Source organism: Notechis scutatus, chromosome 2, assembly GCF_049901735.1.
Source record: "Notechis scutatus isolate UNSWTSFEM ecotype Mainland chromosome 2, rNotScu1.2, whole genome shotgun sequence".
NCBI lineage: Eukaryota > Metazoa > Chordata > Lepidosauria > Squamata > Elapidae > Notechis > Notechis scutatus.
The window spans coordinates 17,479,080-17,503,917 of record NC_142010.1 but is presented as its reverse complement, the minus strand read 5'-3'; the positions used below and the strand labels follow the sequence as shown (position 1 = coordinate 17,503,917).

The 24,838-nt window shown below is 40.4% G+C and overlaps 1 long non-coding RNA gene across 1 annotated transcript in view; it reads right to left on the bottom strand.

Moving 5' to 3' along the window:
- Positions 1–14,706, bottom strand: part of LOC148131849 (uncharacterized) — a 387,282-nt gene extending 372,576 nt beyond the window's left edge. Inside the window, exon 1 of the long non-coding RNA XR_015747430.1 lies at positions 14,639–14,706. This is a non-coding gene — a long non-coding RNA (uncharacterized LOC148131849). The remainder of the gene's footprint in view (positions 1–14,638) is intronic.
- Positions 14,707–24,838: the final 10,132 nt, after the last annotated feature.

The following is a 24,838-nucleotide window of genomic DNA, read 5'->3' as shown; positions in this document are numbered from 1 at the left end:
TAATTGGCTCCTGCAAACACCACTCCCCTTTCGCTCCTCTTTATTCAGATAACAGATAATCAGAGTTGGAAGGGACCTTGTAGGTCATCTAGTCCAACCCCCTGCCCAAACAGGAGACTTTATACTTTTTCTGACAGATGGGAGTCCAATCTCTTGTTGAAAGTCTCAAGTGATGGCGCTTCCACAACTTCTGAGGGCAAGCTGTTCCATTGGTTGATTGTTCTCACTGTCAGAAAGTTTCTCCTTATTTCCAGGTTAAATCCCTCCTTGTTCAGTTTCCATCCATTATTCCTTGTCTGGCCTACAGGTGCTTTAGAAAATAGCTTGACTCCCTCCTCTCTGTGGCAGCCCCTCAGATATTGGAACACTGCTATCATGTCTCCCCTGGTCGTTCTCTTCACTAGACTACCCAGGCCCAGTTCCTGCAACCGTTCGTTGTATGTTTTAGCCTCCAGTCCCCTAATCATCCTGGTTGCTGTTCTCTGTACTTTTTCTACAGTCTCAACATCTTTTTTTATAGTGTGGTGACCAAAACTGGATGGAGTACTCTAGGTGTGGTCTTACTAAGGCTTTATAGAGTGGTATTAGTACTTCACTTGATCTTTATTGCATCTGTTAATGCAAATTTAAGATTACATTAGCAATCCCATATTCCCCATGGGAGGGGCCATTCACCATCCACCTGAGCCCTTACTCCTGAGTTGACCCTTGTTCCTTAATTGTTCCCTTCCCCTGGCAGCTCTGCACATGCACACACAGGAAACAGGCTCCAGCTGTTCTTCTGCCCCACTGATCTCCAACTCTGAAGGCAACTGATAACTGTCAGATAGCCCTGGCCCCATCTCTGCCTCCAATGCAGAGCACTCATCAGAGCCTTCCCCAGACTCCAGGACTGGCCCATGTTCCTCCCCAACCTCCTCACTGTCTGAGTCTGCCACCAGCTCTGCTGGCTGCTGGCAGGCCACAAGTATGCTATACTGATTGGAAAGTTAAAGAATCATCTCAACATCTAAAGATGGTGGCAAGTTGGGAAAGATGATTTATGTTCTTCCTAAAATGAGGTAACTTTAAGCCATGCTTTACAGCATTAATTTACATAGTTCACCTGTCTCCTTAGCAAATAATCAAGGCTGCCTATTTTGAAGCCAGATACCTTACCTTACAATAGTGATGGCAAACCTATGATGTGTGTCAAAAGTAAAATGCTTCAGCTGTTTGGGTGACATGCTAGCATTTGTCAACACTTTACCAACAGTATTCTGAAAAGTGTTTTTTTGTCAGGGCAACCAAGTCTACCCAAATATGGGACGGAGCATCTTTCATCTTTTAGCCCCAATCCTGGGACCTTTGCAGGTAGTCGCTTTCACAACAAACTATTTTTGTGTTAAATTTATATTTACCGATAAAGTCTGTCCTGTCTCCCCACCACACACATACACAACCAGTCTGCAGAGGAGAGCTACAATGCTGATCTGGCCGCCAAAGAAATCCAGTTTGACACCCCTGGGTTAGAAAGTGGGAGGCTGTGAATTCTAGTTCTAGCTTAGGCGCAAAACCAACTGGGTAACCTTGGACCAATCACTCTTTCTCAGCCCTTGGAAAAAGAAAGCAATGGCAAACTACTTCTGAAAAACCTTGCCAAGAAAACTGTAGGGACTTATACAAGCAGTCACCAGGAAACAACAGTGACTCAAAGGCACACACACACACACACACACACACACACACACACACACACACACAAATAAAAATGGACCTTTGTAACTCTACACAGCACTGTAATTCTGTCTCAGTTTTGGATTTATACTGCCTCAATTCCTTGTGTGGGAGTGACTGCTTTTCCATCTGATACCTAACAGTGCCTTCGTCATGTTGCGGATCTCTTGGTTAAAGCTTACAACATCTTTTGTGAGAAGGAGGTTAGCTAATTGCAAGAAACTAAAAGCATCTACAAGTATCTGAGCAGGAAGATGATGCAGCTTTAAACCAGGAATTGGTTAACACTTTTTCCAAACTACTCATTTTATTAAAGGGCACATGATTTTTAATTTATGCTATCAGAATCTTGATCTTTACCTACTGTATCTCTCCTCCTACAATATCATTATGTGCACTTACATTTACATTATGAGTTACATACTGATTTAGCCACAGATTCCATAAATTATTGAGATTTAAGTTGGAAAGGACTGCACTCACTTGGTTTCAGTTGGTCTATTATAGTTATGGACATTATATTTTCTAACCTCTGGCCCACATCACACCACCTTGCCCTGCCCACCTAGTGTCATGTCTGAGGCATCGCTGTTGCTGCTGTCTCTGATTTCTTCACCTCGAACACGCGGCCCAGCTGATCTCTGCCTGGTAAGTTTTCCTTCACTACTTGCCCATTTTGGCTGCCACAGGTACCATGGGTCAGTGGCTGGCCCCATGGACAAGATTTAAGCACCCCACAGACCGGATCTGGCCCACTGGCCTTAGGTTTGACACCCCTGTTCTAACCTGATAACCATACTATTTAGAAGGGTCAGTTAGACCACGTCTTGCTTTGTGCTTATGCTGGAATACACATGAAAGTCTTTCCAAAATCTCTACCAGATTGCATATGTAAAGGGAACCTACCACCGCTTTAGGTAACTGAGTCTTGTGGTTGAACAGCTGTTATTATTAGGGTGTATTAAGAGCCCTGGTGGCACAGTGGTTAAAGTGCAGTATTGCAGGCAAACTCTGCCTGCGGCCTGAGGTTCAATCCTGGCAGGGCTCAAGGTTGACTCAGCCTTCCATCCTTCTGAGGTCAGCAAAATGAGGAGCCAGATTGTTTGGGGGGGCAGTATGCTGACTCTGTAAATTACTTAGAGAGGGCTATAAAGCACTGTGAAGCGGTATCTAAGTCTAAGTGCCAGAGGTGGTATTCAGCAGGTTCTGACCAGTTCTGGAGAACTGGTAGCGGAAATTTTGAGTAGTTTGGAGAACTAGCAAATGCAACCTCTGACTGGCCCCACCCCCATCTATTCTCTGCCTCTTGAGTCCCAGCTGATTGGCTGGGTCTTCTTTTGTTACCCTGCATAGGAGAACGGAGCTGGAAAGCAGGTTAGTGGGGTGGGGAGGGAATGGGATTTTGCAGTAACTTTCCCCTGCCATGCCCACCAAGCCATGCCTACCAAGCTATGCCCACAGAACTGGTAGTAAAAAAAAAATGAATCCCACCACTGCTAAGTGCTATTGCTATTGCATTACTAGATAACAGACAACAGATAATCGGAGTTAGTCCAACCCCCTGCCCAAGCGGGAGACCCTACACCATTTCTGACAAATGGCAGTCCAATCTCTTCTTGAAAGTCTCAATTGATGACGCTCCCATAACTTGTGAAGCTGTTCCATTGGTTAATTGTTCTCACCGTCAGAAAGTTTCTCCTTATTTTCAAGTTAAATCTCTCCTTGTTCAGTTTCCATCCATTATTCCTTGTCCGGCCTTCACGTGATTTAGAAAATAGCTTGATCCCTTCCTCTTTGTGGCAGCCCCTCAGATATTGGAAGACTGCTATCATGTCTCCCCTGGTCCTTCTCTTTACTAGACTAGCCAAGCCCAGTTCCTGTAACCGTTCTTTATATGTTTTAGTGTCCAGTCCCCTAATCATCCTGGTTGCTCTTCTCTGTACTCTTTCTAGAATCTCAACATCTTTTTTGTAATGTGGTGACCAAAACTGGATGCAGTACTCTAGGTGTGGTCTTACTAAGGCTTTATAGAATGGTATTAACACCTCACTTGATCTTGATTGTATCCCTTTGTTAATACAACTAATGCCATTGCTCTTTTGTTACAAAAATCTCTCCGTATGGTCTGTCACATCCAACGTGCTATCATCTTCCAATCTGACAGTAATCTCCTCTTCACTTTACCTAAATCATTGATAAAATGTTGATGCGTGCCAGGTCTAAGATAAAACTTTGCTGGGCAGGGCATCTTTATCTACAATTTTCATCTCAGCTGTGGATCCTTCTAATAAATGTTGCCTAGTGCATATTTAATTAGATTGTTAGTTGGAATATCATCAGGTAGTTTGCCAAATGTTTTGCTGAACTCAAGTTATCTTATTTCTCCAGCATTCCCCCAATCTATTAGAATTTACTTCATCAAAAATAAATTAGTTTAATTAGTCTTCCAAATACATATCAATCTTTAGCAAATATTGTACTGTATTAGGTTTGAGGTGCTTATCGTTCAATCCTTTGATACTCTGGAATTTTCCCGTGTAAATGATGGCAAACGAATTTGTTTCCTTTTGAAGATAAGGCAACAATCACTGTCAGTCATCTGGGACTTCCTCCAGTATTTCTCTTGACTAGCTAAACATCCTCCAGATGTACTGTTCTGGAACAGGAGCTCTCAAACAATGGTCTATGACCTCATGGAGGGCTGTTGGCAAATTTGTTGGCAAATTTGAGGAGTTTGCAAATTGAGAGAGAGAATATTGGATTGTAAATCCATGAGGACTTGCTGGGAGGAGCGGGGCTGAGTAAGCTACAAAGGCAGAAGGAGCAATGTCTAAGAGCAGGACAGGAGATTTATGGGTAAGATAAGAATGTCCAAGGAGCTATTCTTTCTAGACATAGGACAGGAACTATCAGAAATGTTGCCAGGCAGTTTACTTTGAGTGCCCGTCTTGGGGAAACTTTAAAGAGGAAGAAAAAGCTCAGTAACATGGTTTCTGGCTTGTCTAAGAAGAGCAAAACTTTCAGCCAGCAATTTGTGCTTCCTACTACTAGGCAATCTGAAGCTCTGTCACAATTGAATTCAGTTCTGAGAGACAAGATAGGTAGATAGATGATAGATAGATAGATAGATAGATAGATAGATAGATAGACAGACAGACAGATAGATAGAAACAGACAGGCAGGCAGGCAGGCAGGCAAATGATAGATAATAGATAAGTAGATAGATAGATGATAGATAAGTAGGTAGGTAGGTAGGTAGGTAGGTAGGTAGGTAGGATAGATAGATAGATAGATAGATAGATAGATAAGTAGTAGGTAGGAGGTAGATATAGATGATAGATAGATAGATAGATAGATAGATAGATAGATAGATAGATAGATAAGTAGTAGGTAGGTAGGAGGTAGATATAGATGATTGATAGATAGGTAGATAGATAGATAGATAGATAGATAGATAGATAGATAGATAATAAATAGAGATGGATAGATAGAGATAGACAGATAATAGATCAATAGATCGATAGATAGATGAAAGAGATGATAGATAGATAGATAGATAGATAGATAGATAGATAGATAGATAGATAGATAGATAGATAGGTAGGTAGGTAGGTAGGTAGGCAGGCAGGCAGGCAGACAGACAGAATCAGCTAATGATTTTACTTTTTAATAGATAGGTAAAAAAGGATAAAGAAAAATAATACATAGACATACCTAAAATACACTAGAGGAAAATATGGCTCAAAGGAAAATACGATTATAAAATGTTTTTAAATGGAAGCTTTAAAAAAGTGCAAAACAAGCAAGCAAATAACTTAAAGAAAAACGTTAGAGGAAAAAACAATCTAATAAATCCCCTTTCTTCTCCCCCCTTCTTTTCCCCTTGCCCCCCCCCCACACCACTTATTACTCCTTAAATATTTTACACTATACTTTTCTTCTTGTTATTACTGTATTTGTTCATTTGTATTTAGTTATTTTTGACCCTTTTTCCTTTTCAAAGAAACATTCTCACTGTCTTAGCTAGCCTTGCCACGTAAATGCCTCGCCATGTAAAGATGCTTTTTTTTTTTTTGAGGGGAGCATCAATATCCCTCCTATTAAGATGAGTGCTAATAACCAACAGTGACATCGTGAAATTGTAAATATATGAAAATAATTGCAAATTGAATATCATCATGTTAAAAAAAAATGATCTGCCTCCTCCACAAATTGCCCCTTCCCTTATAAAACCTTCACAGAATCCTATTGTGTTCCCACCAAACTGGTATCTATTTATGTTGACAGACTGAAACATTGGGCACTATCTAACAAAATGAAATTCAATGGTGAAGAAAGCAAGGTTCTACATTTAGGCAAGAAAAACCAAATACACAGGTACGGTATAGGTCAGTGTTGGCGAACCTTTTCGGCACAGAGTGCTGAAACAGGAGCATGCACGAAAACCAGCTGGCCAGCACACATACGTGCACTGGAAACCAGAAGCTCAGCTTCCTGGCACACACATGCATGCCAGGGAGTTGCTCTTCCAGTTTCTGATGCTCCCAAGCATGTGAAGACCAGCTGGCTGCCACACTGGAACCTGGAAGAGCAACAGGTTCCTGGAAGAGCAACAGGCAACAGCTGGCATGCCTGGACAAATGGCTTTGCGTGCCACTTCTGGCACGCGTGCCATAGATGAATATAGGTGATACCTTGCTCAACAGGAGTAACTGTGAGAGAGATCTTGGAGTCCTAATGGACAATCACTTAAATATGAGCCAGCAGTGTTCCAACTGTCAAAAAAGCCAACACAGTTCTAGGGCGCATAAACAGAGGGATAGAATCAAGATCATGTGAAGTGTTAATACCACTTTACAATGCCTTGGTAAGGCCACACTTGGAATACTGCATTTGATTGTGGTCACCATGATGTAAAAAAGATGTTGAGACTCTAGAAAGAATGCAGAGAAGAGAAACCAAGTTGATTAGGGGACTGGAGGCTAAATATATATAGAGAATGGTTGTTGGAATTGGCTATGTCTAGTTTAATGAAAAGAAGGACTAGGGGAGACATGATAGCAGTGTTCCAATATTTGAGGGGCTTCCACAAAGAAGATGGAGTCAAGCAACCTAGAACTAAGGAGAAATTTCCTATCAGTTAGAACAATTAACCAATGGAACAACTTGCCTCCAGAAGTTATGAATGCCCCAACACTGGAAGGATTTAAGAAGAGATTGAACAACGATTTGTCTGAAATGATATAGGGTTTCCTGTCTGAACAGGGGGTTGGACTAGAAAACCTCTAAGGTCCCTTCCAACTCTGTTACTCTACTCTACTCTACTCTACTCTACTCTACTCTACTCTACTCTACTTTATCTTTTTTACTTATAAACCTTGCTCTGTTATATCCATTTTTGCTGGCCTTCCATTATCAAACATCTCAAGCATGGTCTTTGGCCACCCAAGGTTACCCATCTCCTGTTCTATTATGGAAAAACTTGGTCCCTAATAAAAGAGGGAAACATTCTTCTTTGGTGAGAGAATATCAGGGTGCTTGGTAATTAATTCCCTCCCTTAATTTCACAAAACGAGAGGAACATTTGCTTTCACTTATGGGCGTATCCAGAAGAGGTAAGCCTTGCCTTGTTGCATTCTTTCACACCAATCCATTTCCCAGGATAAACAACTTGTATAATTCAGACCAGCTCTTGACAAGACTCGGCTCCTTTCTTTCTCAGCTTTTGTGGTTGGTGATGATCATCGCAGCATTGATGTCCTGCAATTTCTGAGTAAACAGTTTTCTAATTTCTGTTTGAAAGATCCTTCCTACAAGACAGGTCTACAAAGAATACAGAGCTTGAAAATGACTCAAAAGCACCAGTTGTTTCAAAATGCAGAAGTACATTTAAAACAAAAACAAAACATCATTATTCATAAAAGTGAAATACAGAAAAAATACAATATCCTCACGAAGGGAAATAATAGTGACAATACCGTGAAATGAAGAATAAAAAAAATTAAAGCTAAGATGTGTTTGTAGAGATTCTCAGTCATCCAGGTCATGGTTGTCCCAAAGATGCTTTTTTCAGGAGGCAACTGGACTTTCTTGTTTTTTTCTTTTGAAGGTGTTTTGCTTCTCATTCAAGAAGCTTCTTCAGCTTCTTCTTCAAAAGAAAAAACAAGAAAGTCCAGATGCCTCCTGAAAAAAAGCACCTTTGGGACTAAGATGTGTCATGTTGTTTTTTAAAAAAAAATCCATATAACTTTCCTTTGGTATCAAATAAAATTAATCTTTTTCATTATTTACACTTATTTATATTTATTTACTTACTTATTTTTTATTTGTTTGTTTGTTTGAATCACACTTTTTTTGCAAATAACTCAATGTGGAGAAGCTATCCAGCACTCCTTCCTCCTCAACAACAACTCTGTGAGGTGAGTTGGGCTGAGGGAGAGTGACTGGCTCAAAGTCACCCATCTGGCTTTCATGGTTAAGCCAGGACTAGAACTCACAGTCTCTTCTAACCTAGTACTTTAACCGCTAGACCAAACTGGCTCTCTCCATATATCCCTCTATCTGTAGAAGGGTGGGAGAAAGGATTAATTCATAGATTTAAATAGAGTCTCTAATTTCATGGGATATTAATTTGAGAAGACCAACCCTGACTGCTCTTTAGAAGGCCAGATCCTGAAGATGATTCTCAGATACTTTGGCTACCTCATGAGAAGGAAGGACTCACTGGAGAAGAGCTTAATGCTGGGAACGATTGAGGGCAATAGAAGAAGGGGACGACAGAGAATGAGGAGGCTGGATGGAGTCACTGAAACAGTAGGCATGAGCTTAAATGGACTCTGGAGGATGGTAGAGGACAGGAAGGCCTGGAGAAACGTTGTCCATGGTGTTGCGATGGGTCGGACATGACTTCACGACCAACAAAAATAACAAATTAATTTGTGATTGTTTTACATGCCTGCTGTTGTGTGTGTGTAGAATTTTGGTCAATGTTTTAATTTTACCTGGTTTTTTTAACTGAAGATTTTTTTTTTTGTAAGATTACCCTTTTGTACATATAGTTTTATATATGGTTTTAGTTATCCATCATCCAGTTGATGAGCTTCATCCTTCAACAGTCCTAGCTTAATCACTCAAACTGGGCAAGGAGAAGCAGTTACAACTGATCTCAGAACTTCTTTCTGGTCTGTTTCCTAGGACATGCACAAAGCCTCTGAGATTTTAGTCACCCATAGCAACCAAATACTGACTAGGTTGGGCTGAATAACCACATACATTATTCAAAAACTTGCAAAAGAATATGGGTTTCCTCATACCTCCCAAGTTTTCACTGAGGATAATTAAGGGGTGGATAGAATGAGTGCTGTTACACAACTTTCCAACCAGGCGTCACTGTTTAAGCTGCTCCAACATATATTACTAAAGATCTGCAAGATTGCCTTACACCAATTTAAAAAAAATGAGTTTATCCATTCATTTTTTAGAAGCTTTTCTTTTCTTTTTGCACCCAAGAAGTTGCAATAAATAGGACTTCATATACAGTCCTTCTTCACAGTCATACGTAGTTGGAATCCTGTAATCCTGATGTGTTCCATCTAGCATGGGAAATTGGTTTTGTCTTTTGGTTATATGGATGAATTTCCCAATGCTGTATGTGTTGTTTGTATAGCATTATTTCTTTTTATTGCATTGTTTGCAACCCAATTAATAGAAACTGTAGACTGCTCAAATCATTTGTAATTAGAGCTTCTTGTTTGATTATTACAGGTAGTCCTCAACTGAGCCCAAAATGTATGTTGCTAGACAAAATAATTGTTCAGTGAATTTTGCAGTTGTTAAGTTTGTAAAGTCAAGGGGGAACTCAAATTCATTTTACAAATTCAACTGTAAAGTGAATCTGGCTTCCCCATTGACTTTGCTTATTAGACAGGTCACAATAGTTGATCACGTGACCCCGGGACATTGCAACTGTCATAAATACATGCCAGTTGCCAAGCGTCCGAATTTTGATCACGTGACCAACAGGAATGCTGCAATGGTCTTAAGTGTGAAAAATGGCCATAAGTCACTTTTTTCACTGCCGTTGTAACTTTGAATGGTTACTAAACAAATGGTTGTATATTCAAGGAATATTATCCATATGCACCATCACGTTGGTGTCAACTCTTAGGAACCACATGGATTTTCTTTTGTGACAGTCTTTCTCCAACCTATTCCTTCAGGTCTTCTAGTGATGCCTCCACTATATCTTGTGTCTTCCACCATTGCCATCTCTTTGCTTTCACTTTTCCTAGCATCGTAGATTTTTCCAGAGACCCAAGTCTTTGCATAACGTGTCCAAAGTAGGATAATTTAAACCTGGCCATTTTGTGCCTTAACTGAAAACTCAGTATTGATCTTTCAAATGATGTATTTCTTTGTTTTCTCATGGTATTTCATCACTGGAAGCTTTCAAGAAGAGACTGGACTGCTATCGGTCAGAAATGGTGTAGGGTAGTGATGGCTAACCCTTTTGTCATTGGGTGCCGAAAGTGCATGTGCCTGCACCCATAATGCAATGCGTGTATGACCTCCCTCCCGCTTGCCTCACCCCCGAGGATGTGTATGAGCCCTCAGCTCCCCCTGCGCATGCGCATGGGACACCCACCCCCGCACCCCGCCACCCACCCCCGGTCCCCCTGTGGCCCGTTTTTGTTCCCAGGAGACTGCAGGGAGGCCTACTAGGCCCAAAATGGGGAACACAGGAGGGCGTGTCGCACTCCTCCCTGTGCTCCCCCCATCCTCGCACATGCACCATGACCCCCATGCTACTACCATCCCCATTGATGTATATAGGAGAGTGTGTGTGACCATTCTTTTTCCTGAAGTCCACAATGAGCTCTTTGGTCTTGATAGTATTGAGTAATAAGTTATTGTCAGTCACCACATAGCTAGGCACTGCACCTCCTCCCTGTACTCTGAATTGTCATCATCGTTGATGAGTCCGATCACCGTAGTATCGTTTGTGAACTTGATAATGGTGTTAGAGCCATACACAGGCCTGCAGTCATAAGTGAAGAGAGAGAACAGGAAGGGGCTCAGCACACAGCCTTGGGGTACGCCAGTACTCAGTGTGATAGTAGATGAAGTAGAGTTATTCAACCTGACATGTTGTCAAAAAGTCCAATATCCAATTACTAAGAGTAGTGTTAATACCAAGGTCAACAAGTTTAGTGATCAGCCTGGAGGGAATGACTGTATTAAATGCTGAACTGAAGTCAATAAACAGCATACTAGCATGGGTATTCTTATTGTCCAGGTGTGTTAAAATGGTGTGTAATGCTATGGAAACAGCTCGGTACTCCTGTTCTTGCTGTAGGCAAATTGGTAAGGGTCCAGTGTAGTTGGGAGGCAAGTTTTGAGATGTGCCAGGACTAGCCACTCGAAGCATTTCATGACTGTAGGTGTAAGTGCTATAGGGCGGTAGCTGTTTAGACACTCTGGCTTGGAGTGTTTAGGTACTGGCATGATGGAAGTGGTCTTGAAGCAAGTTGGTACAGTTGCTTGGGAAAGAGACAGATTGAAAATGTCAGTGAAAACCACAGACAACTGTTCAGCACAAGCCCTAAGTACACGTCCTGAAATGCCATTGGGGCCCGCAGCTTTACGAGTGTTGATCCAGCTCAGAACAGCGCAGACTTCAGTGGTAGAGAGTGTGAGGGCATGTAAGTTTACAGAGGGTCTGATCGTGGTGACTATCTCCTGGTTGTCTCGTTCAAAGCTAGCATAAAAATCATTTAGCTCATCAAGAAACGAGACATTCGCAAATGAGGGAGTAAAATGGGCAGGCTTGTAGTCGGTAATATTCTGGATGCCCTGCCACATGCGTCGAGGATTGGAGTTAGCAAAATGATCCTCAATACTTAGCTTATAGTTACACATTGCTTTCTTAATACCCCTTCTCAAATTGGCCCTAGATGCACTATAGGCCTGTCTGTCACTGGATCTGAAGGCAACGTCTCGAGCCTTAAGCAAGAGAAGGACCTCCCTATTCATCCATGGCTTCTGATTAGGATATATGATGATCTGTTTTTCAGTTGTGACACTGTTGATCGTGAAGTTAATATGATCCAAAACGGAGGAGGTATATTTATCAATGTCCGTGTGAGAGTCTGAGGTAGCTTGAAAGGCAAACATACTCCAGTCCGTGTGCTGAAATCGGTCCTGCAGTATACTATCTGATTCTTCCGGCCAAACTAGATGACTTACAAGGTTCCTTCCAATTCTATTAATCTGTTTAAATGGAACAAACTTATTCTGAGGAGACTTCTCCACCAAAGCAGAAAGTGTCAGTGCTCTTGTGATCCTGAATCTTCAAAGTCCAACTTTCACTTCCATAGAGTGTCACAGATCCATGATCTGACATATCGCAGTACATAAGACCTTCATGGCTGGTCTACCAAGAACTAATTTATGGCATGAGTTTATGACATGCTTCTTCGCTTCATCTTCCTTTTCTTTCTTTTTTTTTTATAACAAAAAAACAACAAATAAGGCCATCTTTCAGTTCTACAGTGTGTCGGTTCAGTACATAATAATATTATCATACATTTCTTGTTTATATTTATAAACATTCTAATCGATATTTTGTATCACATTGGTCAATTGTTATATTATCATTAACATTGTAATTATTATCTTTCAAAAATATATTCCAACCTTACCTAAGTTATATTCATTCTCTTATTCAATCCAAATCAGTTATAATACAGTATGTTATCACTATTATAAATAACATGTTTCAGTTTCTTACTCTTCTATCTAGCCATTCATAGAATAAATTCCAAATCTTATAATAATGTTTTTCTTCCTGTTCTCTAATTGCCATTGTCAATCTACTCATTTCCGCACATTCCATTGTTTTATTAATTGTTTCCTCCTCTGTCGCTTCATCTTCCTTTTCTGTTGATAGTTGATTGCAAAAAGCAGAATTTATTTATCACTTCAATCATTTTCAGCGTGGTTGCTAAGGCTGTACCTTTTGCTACATCTGTTGTCATTAGTTTACTCCTCTTTCTATTTATCTTAGTCCCATTTCTTCACCATGTTACAAACTTTTATTACTAGACTATGCTGATTCTGCACTTTCAGCTTTAGAGTGATGTTATCAGCATAGCACAAGTTATTGATGTTTCTTCCTCCAGTTTTAAATACATGCTTATCATCTTCCGAGCCAGCTTTTGTTAATATATATTCAGCATGTGGCTTAAATACATAAGAGGAGATTGTACAGCCTTGGCACATCCCTTTGGCAACTTGTGGCCAGTCTGTTTCACCATATCTGTCATTGTGGTTTCCCAATCTGTGTGCAGATTTTGCGTGAAGACTGTGATGACCCAGAATGTCCCACAAATGTAACAAAAACCAAAACGTAAATAAATGTTCTTTAATGCCTTCAACTTGGCTTCACTGTTCAATTGTTCACAGTTGGAGATTAAACTCTTTCCAAAATAACATTCCAAACAAAAGAAATACAGTCCAACTCAAAGAGCAGATAATGAAGCAATAAAAAACCAAAAACAAACCAGAAATTTCCACGACAGACCAGGATAATTAATTACAAACTTCAAGAAGATAACCAGATATAGTCCATTGGAAGAATGCCAATCAAGATAAACCTCATCCAGGAATAAAACACTGTTTCCAGTGTTTGCTAGCACGCAGGTCCAAACTCTTGTGCAGCTCTCACACCTGCATCCCATGAAGAGGATCAAGGCTCTCTCCTCCTGTATAGACCACATCTTTCCCTTATCCTCTCCTCCCTGTGTGTCCTAGGATGGAGATGGGATGGGCCTGGGTCCTCCTCTGCCTGCTCAGCTGGCCTCTGCCCTTTCCCAGCCTCTTCTACAACCTCTGGAGCCACCCTTCCACTCCCTGTTGGCTGTTCCTCCTCTCCCTCAGAGTCAGTCTCCACCGGGGGCATGACAGAGACAGTGAGATGGTCTGAGTTCCCATTTTTTTCCTAAGGATATTCCATAGCTTGACATGATTGACACAGTGGAAAGCCTTTCTCTAATTAATGAAACACATATTGGCTTCTAAAAACCAGTAAAAGATTGTTTTTTTAAAAAAAAAATACCAGTTAATTTTTCCTATTATTATGTGAGGTGAGTGTCAGCCCTGAAGCCATTTTCCCCTGGCACCTTCAGGGCTGCCACAGTGAACATGTAAAGGTAGAGATAGCTGGGGGATTGTAGCCAAAATAAAATTCTTTCCTCTGAGAACCAAGGACGTTCCCACCAGGTACAAGGATATGGGATCTGAGGCCAGCTGACCCTTGGACTGTGACCGGATTGGGCCACGTGATGGACTGCATAAGCAGGGGAAAGAAAACTTTACTTTTAACTAAGGGGAATCCCATGGGGGGTTTAGATTTGGTTTTCCCCAGACTGCCAATATGACATGCCTAATAAATCGATACTTTGAGGAAAACGCCTGCCTTGAAGTTTTGATTCCATTGGGGGTGTTTATTGGAACCCTGACACTAGGATTAAACTCAGAGGCTCTATTCCACAAACAGCCTGTGACCCCTGTTAGGGATAACATTGGTTACCTAACTTAGTTTGGCTAAATATAATATATGTTAGTTAGTTTAAATGTGTGTGTCACTTTAAACTGTAAGCTAAGTATTTTGGGTGCGGTTGTAAATCGCCATAAGAGGGAGCAAGAGAGCTCACTGTTCCCCGGCTTTTACTGGAATGCTGACAGAGAAGGATTGATGGTGATTACTGCGTGCGTTTGCTGAGAGAAGAAAAGAAGGTTTGATTTTGCTTCATATCTCTGACTGCAAAAGAGATACATCACTGGACTGATTGTTTGTGAGTTGAACGACCTCTATTTTCTACACTGGACTTTGCAAACTAAATAACCCTCGGACTGTCTGAACTTAGTGTATGACATATGGACTGCTTTGACTATGCTATAACTCTTGCTGGAATAAAAACTATTTAACTGCACAGTGTATCTGTCTTACTGAGTGAAAGCTACAACAACGCTTTATCTCACACACACACTCTGTCTGCTAGACTGTCGTTGCACGTTCTGCTAGGGTGTTGTATCCCTAACAACCCCACCAATCCTGCCTACATTATTTCATCACAATAGTTAGGCCAAAACTTTCCACTTGGGGAATGCAATTTGTGCCCCCTTTTTTCTTCAGGAAGTATCTGAAATTTCATGATCCTGGGAAGTTTTATGATATCGCTAGCCTCTTCCCATTGGCCAGGAAAATTATCAGAGACATAATTTGGAGAACGTAGTCCTCAGTGGTGGGATTCAATTTTTTTTTACTAACGATTCTATGGGCGTGGCTTGGTGGGTGTGGCAGGGGAACGATACTGTAAAATCTCCAGTCAGAGGTGGTATTTGCTGGTTCTCCGAACTACTCAAAATTTCCACTACCGGTTCTCCAGAACTGGTCAGAACTCCTGAATACCACCTCTGGTAGTCCTGCTACAGAGAAACATTCTGCAATCTGGCTTGTAACAAAGGTGGATTGCTTCTTCAGATAATCTGCTCTTTAACTTTTTCTCTTGAAATGTTGTTGTTCAGTCACTAAGTCATGTCCAACCCCCTGCAACCCCATGGACCACAGTGCACCAATTCCTTCCAACCCACCAACCTCCACTGGTCTCCTGGAGTTCACCCAAACCCATGTTCTCTGGTTGATGACATTATCTAACCATCTCATCCTCTGCCATCCCCTTCTACTTCTGCTCTCCATCTTTCCCAACATCAGGGTCCTTTCCAATGAGTCCTCTCTTCTCATTTGGTGGCCAAAGTATTTGTGCTTCAGTATCTGTATCTTCCAAAGAACAGTCAGAGTTTATTTCCTTTCTTTTAGAATAGGTACGTAAAATGAAATAGGGGAGGGTCCTACAGCATGGTTGATTGGATAGAGATGGTTTAGAATAGAATAACAGAGTTGGAAGGGACCTTGAGGTCTTCTAGTCCAACTCCCTTCTTAGGTAGAAAACCCTATAGCATTTCAGACAAATGGTTGTCCAACTTCTTCTTAAAAACTTCCAGCATTGGAGCATTCACAACTTCTGGAGGCAAGTTGTTCCACTGATTAATTTTTCTCACTGTCAGGAAATTTCTTCTAAGTTCAAGGTTGCTTCTCTCCTAGATTAGTTTCCATCTATTTTCTTGTCCTGCCCTCAGGTACTTTGGAGAATAGTTTGACTCCCTCTTCTTTATGGCAACCCGAGATATTGGAACACTGCTATCATGTCACCTCTAGTCCTTCTTTTAATTAAACTAGACATACCCAATTCCAGCAACCATTCTTTATGTATTTTACCCTCCAGTGCCCTAATCATCTTCATTGCTCTTCTCTCTGTAGTCTTCTCTGCAATTTTTCTAGAGTCTCAACATGCTTTTTTTTTTTTTACATCAAGGCAACCAAAACTGGATGCCATATTCCAATGCAGTATTTAACACTATGCACATTCACATTCAATCACAGATCAGATGTTGTCAGCTGTTACGTACAGTAGGTCCCTTGCAAACATTCAAAAGCCCTCTTTCGAAAGAGCACTAGTTCTGTGCGATATAGAAAACAACAGTTTAAATCTGAAAAGTTAGTAAAGTTCTACAAACAGTATCTTGAAAGTCCTGTTATCAATAAATACATTGCAGATGAACTTTGATTCTGTACACAAGTGACTTTGGATGGTCACACTTTCTATTGTAAAATGTCCCAACTGTTGCCATAACCAGGAAGGTCTCCATGCCAGTCACATGAGGTACAGAGGTGGTATTCAGCAGGTTCTGATCAGTTCTGGAGAACCGGGAGCGGAAATTTTGAGTAGTTCAGAGAACCAGCAAATACCACCGCTGACTGGCCCCATCCCCATCTATTCTCTGCCTCCTGGGTCCCAGCTGATTGGCTGGGTCTTCTTTGATTGCCCTGCACAGGAGAACGGAACTGGAAAGCAGGTTAGTCGGGTGGGGAGGGTATGAGGATTTTGCAGTATCCTTCCCCTGCCATGCCCACCAAGCCACACCCACCAAGCCACGCCCACAGAACCCAGTAGTAAATTTTTTTGAATCCCACCACTGATGCAGTAGGAGTTTCTGGAGAAGTTTTGTGGAATACACCAAGGTTACGTTCCCCCTTGCAGAGGGAGAAGTTCCATTTTGCCCACTCAAGCTTTGACAACACAAGGCCCCATACAGATGATGGTTTTTTACACCCAGACCAATCACTGTTATACAGTTCCAGAACTTCTTTATAGCATGTGTTTTCTCCATGGCCATTCCTTGGCTCTTCTCTGGCACTCACCTGTGCTCTTTTCTGGTGCTCACCTGTGCTTTATTTCTGGCAATCACCTTGTAAGGGAGATGGGTGGCATAAAAAATTAATAAGTAAGTAAGTAAGTAAGTAAGTAAGTAAGTAAGTAAACAAAATGTGAGTGAGTGATTTCTTTGGTCACCTGCTGTCAACACCACTATTTATTTATTAAACAAATTTATATAGCCTCCCAACTCCCCATAGTGACGAGACAGGGAGGAATCTCATTTGTCATCAAATATGATCTTAATGTTCCTTCAGAACACACTTGTATTTAATTTAGGAAATAACACAACTGACAGATAACAAGCACTGTGAAGACATCATTTATATATTTTTATTTATTTATTTTTGTCAAGCAATTATAAGATATAAGTATAAACATAGTTATGAATAGATGAAATGGATACATATAAGAAAAATAATAAAGAAATAATAGGACAGGGATGGTAGGCACATTTGTGCACTTATGCACGTCCCCTACAGACCTCTTAGGAAAGGGGTGAGGTCAATAGTAGAAAGTCTAAGGTTAAGGTTTTTGGGGTTTGGGGAAGAAACCACAGAATCAGGTAAAGTATTCCAGACATTGACCACTCTGTTGCTGAAGTCGTATTTCCTGTAATCAAGTTTGGTGCAGTTTACCTTGAGTTATATCTATTGTGTGTTCTTGTACTGTTATGGTTGAAGCTGAAGTATTCATTGACAGGTAGAACATTGCAATGTATGATTTTATATACTATATTTAGATCGGACCGAAGGCGGCATAGTTCTAGGTTTTCTAGGTCTAGAATTTCAAGTCTGGTGGCATAAGGTATTCTGCAACGAGTAGAGGAGTGGAGAACTCTTTTTGTGAAATATTTCTGGACTTTCTCAACTGTATTAATATCAGATATGTAATGTGGGTTCCAGACTGATGAGCTGTATTCAAGTATTGGTCTAGCAAATGTTTTGTATGCTCTAGTTAGTAGTGTGGTATTACCAGAGAAAAAACTACGTAGGATTAGATTAACAACTCTTAATACCTTTTTGGCTATGTAGTTACAGTGGGCTTTAGCACTTAGATCATTAGAGATGAGTACTCCAAGGTCCTTGACAGAGTTTGAATCATCAACAAGTTCTTGACTATTCAGCCTGTATTTTGTTTTCTGATATATATTTTTTTGCCAATATGTAAGACAGAGCATTTATTTGTTGAGATTTGAAGTTGCCATTTGTTTGACCATTCTGATACATAGTTAAGGTCTTTTTGAAGGGTAGCAGTATTGTTGGTGGTGTTGAATAGCTTTACATCATCAGCGAAGAGAACGCAGTTGCTCTTAATGTGATCACAGAGGTCATTTATGTAAAATATGAAGAGAGTTGGTCCTAGAACACTGCCTGGGGGACACCACTGTTGACAGGTACAGAGTTTAATAGGATGCTCCCAATTTTGACCATTTGTTGTCTGTTTGACAGGAATGCTTCTATCCAGTTATGCAGTTGTCCAGAGATACCATAAGATTTTAGTTTTAACAGTAGTGTATCGTGTTCCACTGAATCAAAGGCTTTACAGAAGTCTATGTAGATTGCGTCTATTGCTTTGCCCTGATCGAGTTGTGTAGTCCATATGTTTTTGCAGTGTAAGAGTTGCAGATTACAGGATAGGTTTTTTTTTTCTGAAACCAAATTGTTTATTAGAGAGTAGGTTGTTTGTCTCTAAGTGGAGGGTAATGGATTGGTTAATAATTGATTCCATGACTTTACAGGTGACACAACATAAAGAGATTGGTCTGTAATTTTCAACTAGGCTGGGGTCTCCCTTTTTGAAGATGGGGATGACCGTGGCTTGTGACCATAGTTTTGGCAAGGAGCTGGTCCTGAAAGATTTTTCAAAGATTATGCTTAGAGGTTGTGGGCTATGGCAGTGGATAGCTTTTTAAAGAAGTAGGCACATATTCCGTCTGGTCCAATAGATAGAGATGGTTTTAGATTACGTAGTGCTTTTTTAACATTGTCTTCTGTAAAATCGATATGTATTAGATCATTGTAGTTGTCTGTGGTTCGACTAGGAAATACTGGGCACGATCCATTGCTGTTTACAAATACTGAGCCAAAGAATGTGTTAAAGAGGTTGGCTTTAATGGTGTCATCGTTGCAGTCTTTACCATTAGGTCCTTTCAGGGGTGGGATAGACCTTGAGTCTTTTAATTTGTTGTTTACAAAATTGTAGAAAGCACGGGTGGAATTGGTGCGTAGAAGGCTTTCCTCTTGTTTAATGTGATAATTGGTGCATTCAGTCTTTATCTGGTGGCATAAATTTTTGTATCGGCTTTTGAAGTTGGCAATCATGCCAGCAGAAGCTTTGAAAATGTTTCTTCCTGATTCAACCTGTGGTCTTCTCCATGCTCAAAGACAGATTATGAGAACCAGTTTGGTCTAATAGTGATCCAAGGCACCAGGCTAGAAAGTGGGAGGCCATGAATTCTAATCCTGCCTTAGGCAGGAGAACTGGCTGAGTGGCTTTGGGCCAGTCTCTCCCTCTAAGCCCAACACATCTTACAAGGTTGTAATGGTGGAGAAAATAGAAGGAGAAGCAAAATATTAAATATGTTCACTTCTTTGAGTTATTTATATAAAAAATAATTATTATTTTATTTAGTGTATGATGTTTGTACAATGAAAGCTAGGGAGTCTACAATGTCATTTGGCTGCCTAAGATTGCTAGTTCATTTAGTTCAGGGGTATCAAACTCAAGGCCTGCAGTCCACACCTGGCTTGCGGGGTACTTAAATCTGGCCTGCGGAACTGCCCTGGAAATCGCAAAGGACTGGCCCGCGGTGCCTCTGGCAACCAAAACGGGGTGCGGGTTGCTCTTCCTGGAGCACTCTGCCAGACAAAACTGGGCACAAGGGAATCACACACACACCCTGTTTTAAGCCTGGATGGCCTCCTGCAGTACCCTGCCAATCAAAACCAGATGCGGGGGGGGCAGCAGGGTGCTGCAGAAAGTGCCTATCCCATCTAACCCCTCCCCCGGGCGGCCCACAGAGGAGAACTACAATGCTGATCCAGCCCTCAAAGACATCCAGTTTGACACCCCTGATTTGGTTCGTGCTCATGTGCTATCACTGGGTGCATCACTGGAGGAGAATTAGCTCCACACACAGAATGGTTAACAATGTTCTGGAAGTATCAGTGTTATCCATGGCCTTTCACCACCGATTTCACCTTACATTCGGGCAGGTCCAGTGCTGGTTGGTCTCTTCTGCATGGATTGTTCTTATCTTTCGATCAAAGTGATACCTATTTATCTACTTGCATTGAACCGCTAGCTTGGAAGGAGGTGAAGTCAAGAATGGAAGCTCACTCCATCATGTGGTACTAGGGCTCGAACTGCTGGAATACAGAGAGCCAATCTTCTCTGGCTGACAAATCCAGCATCTTTAAGCTGCTAAGTTCCGCATCTGTATAAAAATAATAATAATGAAGCCAAGATAATAAATAAGTAAATGTTTGAACTTTAGTGTAGTGATATTTCAGACTCCTGCTGAGAAATAGAGGTAATAAACACAGAAGTCCATCAGCTAAATTCCACCATATGTCACTCTGCATTCCCCCAGTGGAAGAGTATGGAGATAACCTTGAAGGGGGAATAAAAGAATTAATATGTAAATGTATTATGTAAATAGTTCTTGGAAAGAAGAAAATGTGAGAAAGAAACTCAAGCTAACTCCATCTTGATTCTGCTTGGTGTAAGTGGTGGCAAAGGGATACTCTGAAAGGCTTTCAAGTTTCACTAAAAATTATTCCTGAATTCCTGAAACATAATTCACTCTGTCTCTTTCCTGACTTGGCCTACCACAACAAGTTGACACTCCTGTACTCACTTACTTGGTAGCTGGGCACCTTGATATGTGGACAACATGCCATTCTAAGCATCTAAATGGCATTGAAATTCACCCCACCCCATGTTAGGAAGTGTGGTTATTTATTTAAGGTATTTCTCAATATCATTAAACTAATTCCTCAGGTACATAAAACAAAACAGATAAAATTTAGTAATGTTAATTCAGTAAACAATCACACTCATAAGATAATTGCATAGTACAGATTGATTAAAAACACCGGAATGTCAACTTAAGAGAAGCAGAAAGGGCAATTTAAGCCATAAAATCTGTCTGTTTATCTGTCTATACATTTATAGTACTAGATACAAATTCTTGGTGGGCGTGGCAGGGGAAGGAAACTAAAATCTCCAGTTAAAGGTGGTATTTGCTGGTTCTCCAAACTAGTAAGAACCTGCTGACTATCATATCTGGCTTGCGCGCGTCACCCTCCCCATGGTCAGAGGCTTTCATGGTCAGAAGCCTTCAGGAAAGGCCTCTGCAGCTGCGCATTGATTTGTGTGGTGCCCCCCTGGCCTCCATTTCAACATCAGAAGCCTTTCCGAAGGTCTCCGACAGTGAAACGGAGGGCGAGGGGCAGTGCACACAATCTGGAGCTCGTTTCACGGCTGTAGAGGCCTTTCCTGAAGGCTTCTGTTGGCGAAATGTTATTTTCATAGATGTAGGCAATTTTTTTCCCCAAGAATTTTATTAATTTTTAAAAAACAAACATATACAAACAAAACACAAAACATAAAAACATAAAACATCTTTTTGGAAAGCAGCTTGATCCTGGGTTACATCTTTTTGTACAGACATAAATTCAAGTTCCTGCTCACTTTTATATACCATTCCATATCTTATTTACCATTCTACATTTTCTATATAGCTTCTCCCCTCTTTTCACTCTCTTAATTCTATTTTATTTATTTCATCTCAATTTAAATCATTATACTTATATCCTTTGTCTGTCCTGTTTCAGCTGTCTATTATCTTTTCTCATTAACACAAAATTTCTCCTGTAATCACTGATTGGAGTGTGACGCCTTTATATCTTTCCCCTAAATTTAACACTTAAAATAATACATAATTTTTCATTCGGATTCTGCTTAGTACATTCTAAAGCTACACACTATATTTTAAAATAGGAAAAAATTATAAATATATAATATAATTAAAACAACAATCCATACCAATTAAACTCTATCATTAAAATTAATATTCATTTAAGTCTTGAGCATTTTACACATTCCTTCTCAAATAGGTATCATGCTTCTATGGGAACACTTATAAATTTTACATAGTTACTTCCACCCCATTTCACTTATATTTTAACACATTATGTAATTGAGATGTTCCCATTCCTTCTTAGTTCAATTCTCTCATATTTCATTTCATTTATTTTGTTCAAAAAATAAGAAAATTTCACTGAATTACATTGAATATTTTATCCCATTTTATAATCATATGTTGTTCCAATTTTCTAACAGTATTTCTAATACAAATACAACAATACAATTTTATGTACCTTTGCAGAATCTCTTTTTCAGTTATATTTTTACCCATTATCTCTAAATAAATCCTGTTTCTTTACATCTTGTTTCAAACCTTTGTAGCTTCTCTTCCCTTCCTTCCTCCCTTGCTTCTCCACTCTACCCTTTTTACCCCCTTGTCTCTTGATCTCCACCCTCTTCTGTATTCCTCTTTTCTGTTGCTTTCTGACATTGTATCCACTTTTCACCTTATTTTTCCCTTTTTTGGTTATTTTTTTAAGTCTTGAATTCTCCATTCTCTTTCCCCCCTTTCCCCTTTCTTCTCCAGATAAAGTTGCTTGTTCATTAAAGTTGGCTTCTTCTTCATCCCAATCTTCTTGTTCTTGTAGTTTCTCATAGGTAGAAATCACCATTTTTAAAAAATGAAAAACGGAGCCAAAAGAGCCTTTCCCTTCTTGTTCCTCTTCTTTATATTTTTTAAATTCCATTTTCAGGTCATGCACAAGTAATGCCATTGTAGAAAATTTTTAAAACAACCCAAATGTTTTTAATTATTCAAATAATAATTTCCAAAAGTCCCAAAGACAGCAAGCAGTCCAAATACACACAGGCTGTTTCATTTAACACTTTTTTCCTTTTTTCACTTTCTCTTCCTGGGGTTGCAATTCAGTTACAAAGTTCCAATTAAAATGTATCTTTTAGAAGTCTTGTTACAATTTAACTCTAGTCTTTTAAATTTGAAGAAGTCTCCTCCAGCCAAATCTTAATCTTAATTCTTTTCCTCTCCCTTCCCACTTACAGCAAAGAAAAAGTTTTTTCAGTGTTCAGAAATCTTTATTGTCCCCTTGGCTTTAATTTTCCAGTTTAATTACCTGCTGATGCCAAAGCAGGTTTTTCCAATTTCTCATTCATCTGCTGTCACCATAAGGAAGGAGAGTGAAAAAAAAAAACTTTCCCTTTTCACTTTCATTCGCTGCTTCCAGATCTTCTTTGGAAGCGATGTATCCTTTGCCAAAATTTAAATTCCAGGATATCTTGAATGTTGCTTCTCATCCCGGTCAACCAAAACTTTCACTTCTCAGCTTCCTCCTGCACATACTTTTCTGGATGAGTGCTTCTTTGTGGCGGCCATTTCTGACCGCCGCTCTTACCGCTTTCAGAAAAGGGAGTTAAGCCAGCTGAGGAGGGGGGATGCGACTCCCCTCGACCCCTGCCGGGTCTCCCCTATCTTCAGTCACCTCTACGGGATAACTATAGCCCCAAAGCCGGCTGGCTCGGGGCACTCCAGCAGCGAGCACAAGCAGAAACCATGAACGACCGCGGATTCCTGCCGCTGCCGAAGCCCTACAAACCGGAAGTCCAGATGTAGGAAATTTTGTGTGCCCTTTCCTTTGATATCTTTTTGTCCATGTGGTTGGACTGTAGAAATGTTACACTGCAAAACTGGGAAGGATGGGGATGAGAGAGAAATTGCATTGTGGTTTATAGATCAGTTGGAAAGGGCAAAGGGAAATACATATTAAAATGTGAAGGAGAAGGTAGGTGGGGCCAGAACAATAAGATGGTGTGGGATGAGAAAAAGAACATATAATTTGATTACATTGAAAATTAGCTTATGTGAATACAGTTACTATGATTATTTCTGGTGTTTAATATATTTTTTCTGGCCAGACTCAAAATTACAATAGGAACAGCAGATCACTCAATGTTGCAGGGTCTAGAAAAGGGGTCTTCAAACTTGGCAAGTTTAAGACTTGAGGACTTCAACTCCCAGAATTCCTAAGCTAACATGACTGAAGGAGGAATTCTGGGAGTTGAAATCCACAAGTCTTAAAGCTGTCAAGTTTGAAGACCCCTGATCTAGAAAAATATTGTGCAGTTTTGTTGTTGAGTGTGTTGGCTGATAGGCTGCAGTTCCCTTTTCCCAGCCATCAAAGAACAACCACGGGGGTACCTAGAAAGGCTGTTTCTGTAAAGCTATTCAAGATTCTAGAATGTATAGTGGAAAGTTTCTAAAATGTATAACGCAAAAGACCATGTTGTTTTATGACCATTGTTGAAACTTCCAGCGACAAGAAGTACTCTTACAAAGTTTTTGGTTTTGGGGACATAAGCAAATATGTGGACAGGGAAGACAATTCAGGAACTATTCTGGATCCCGGATGCATGAAGATTTAAAATAATTTTGAACAGAACAAGAAGAGTAATTGGTAATGAGTCAGTAATCAGTCAATCAGTCAGTGCAATAGATTTCTTCTTGACCTGGAGCTCTACAAATAAGTTAAACTACAGTGCCCCTCTTGCCAGCATCCTGTAATGAAAATAAGAAATCCTCATTGATGAAAGTTGCCCCAAGTTTTGTGGAATGTCATTTATATATGGGATTAGGTTGCTGTTTTGCAATTCCCCAAAATTGAGGTGTGTCAATCCTCCGC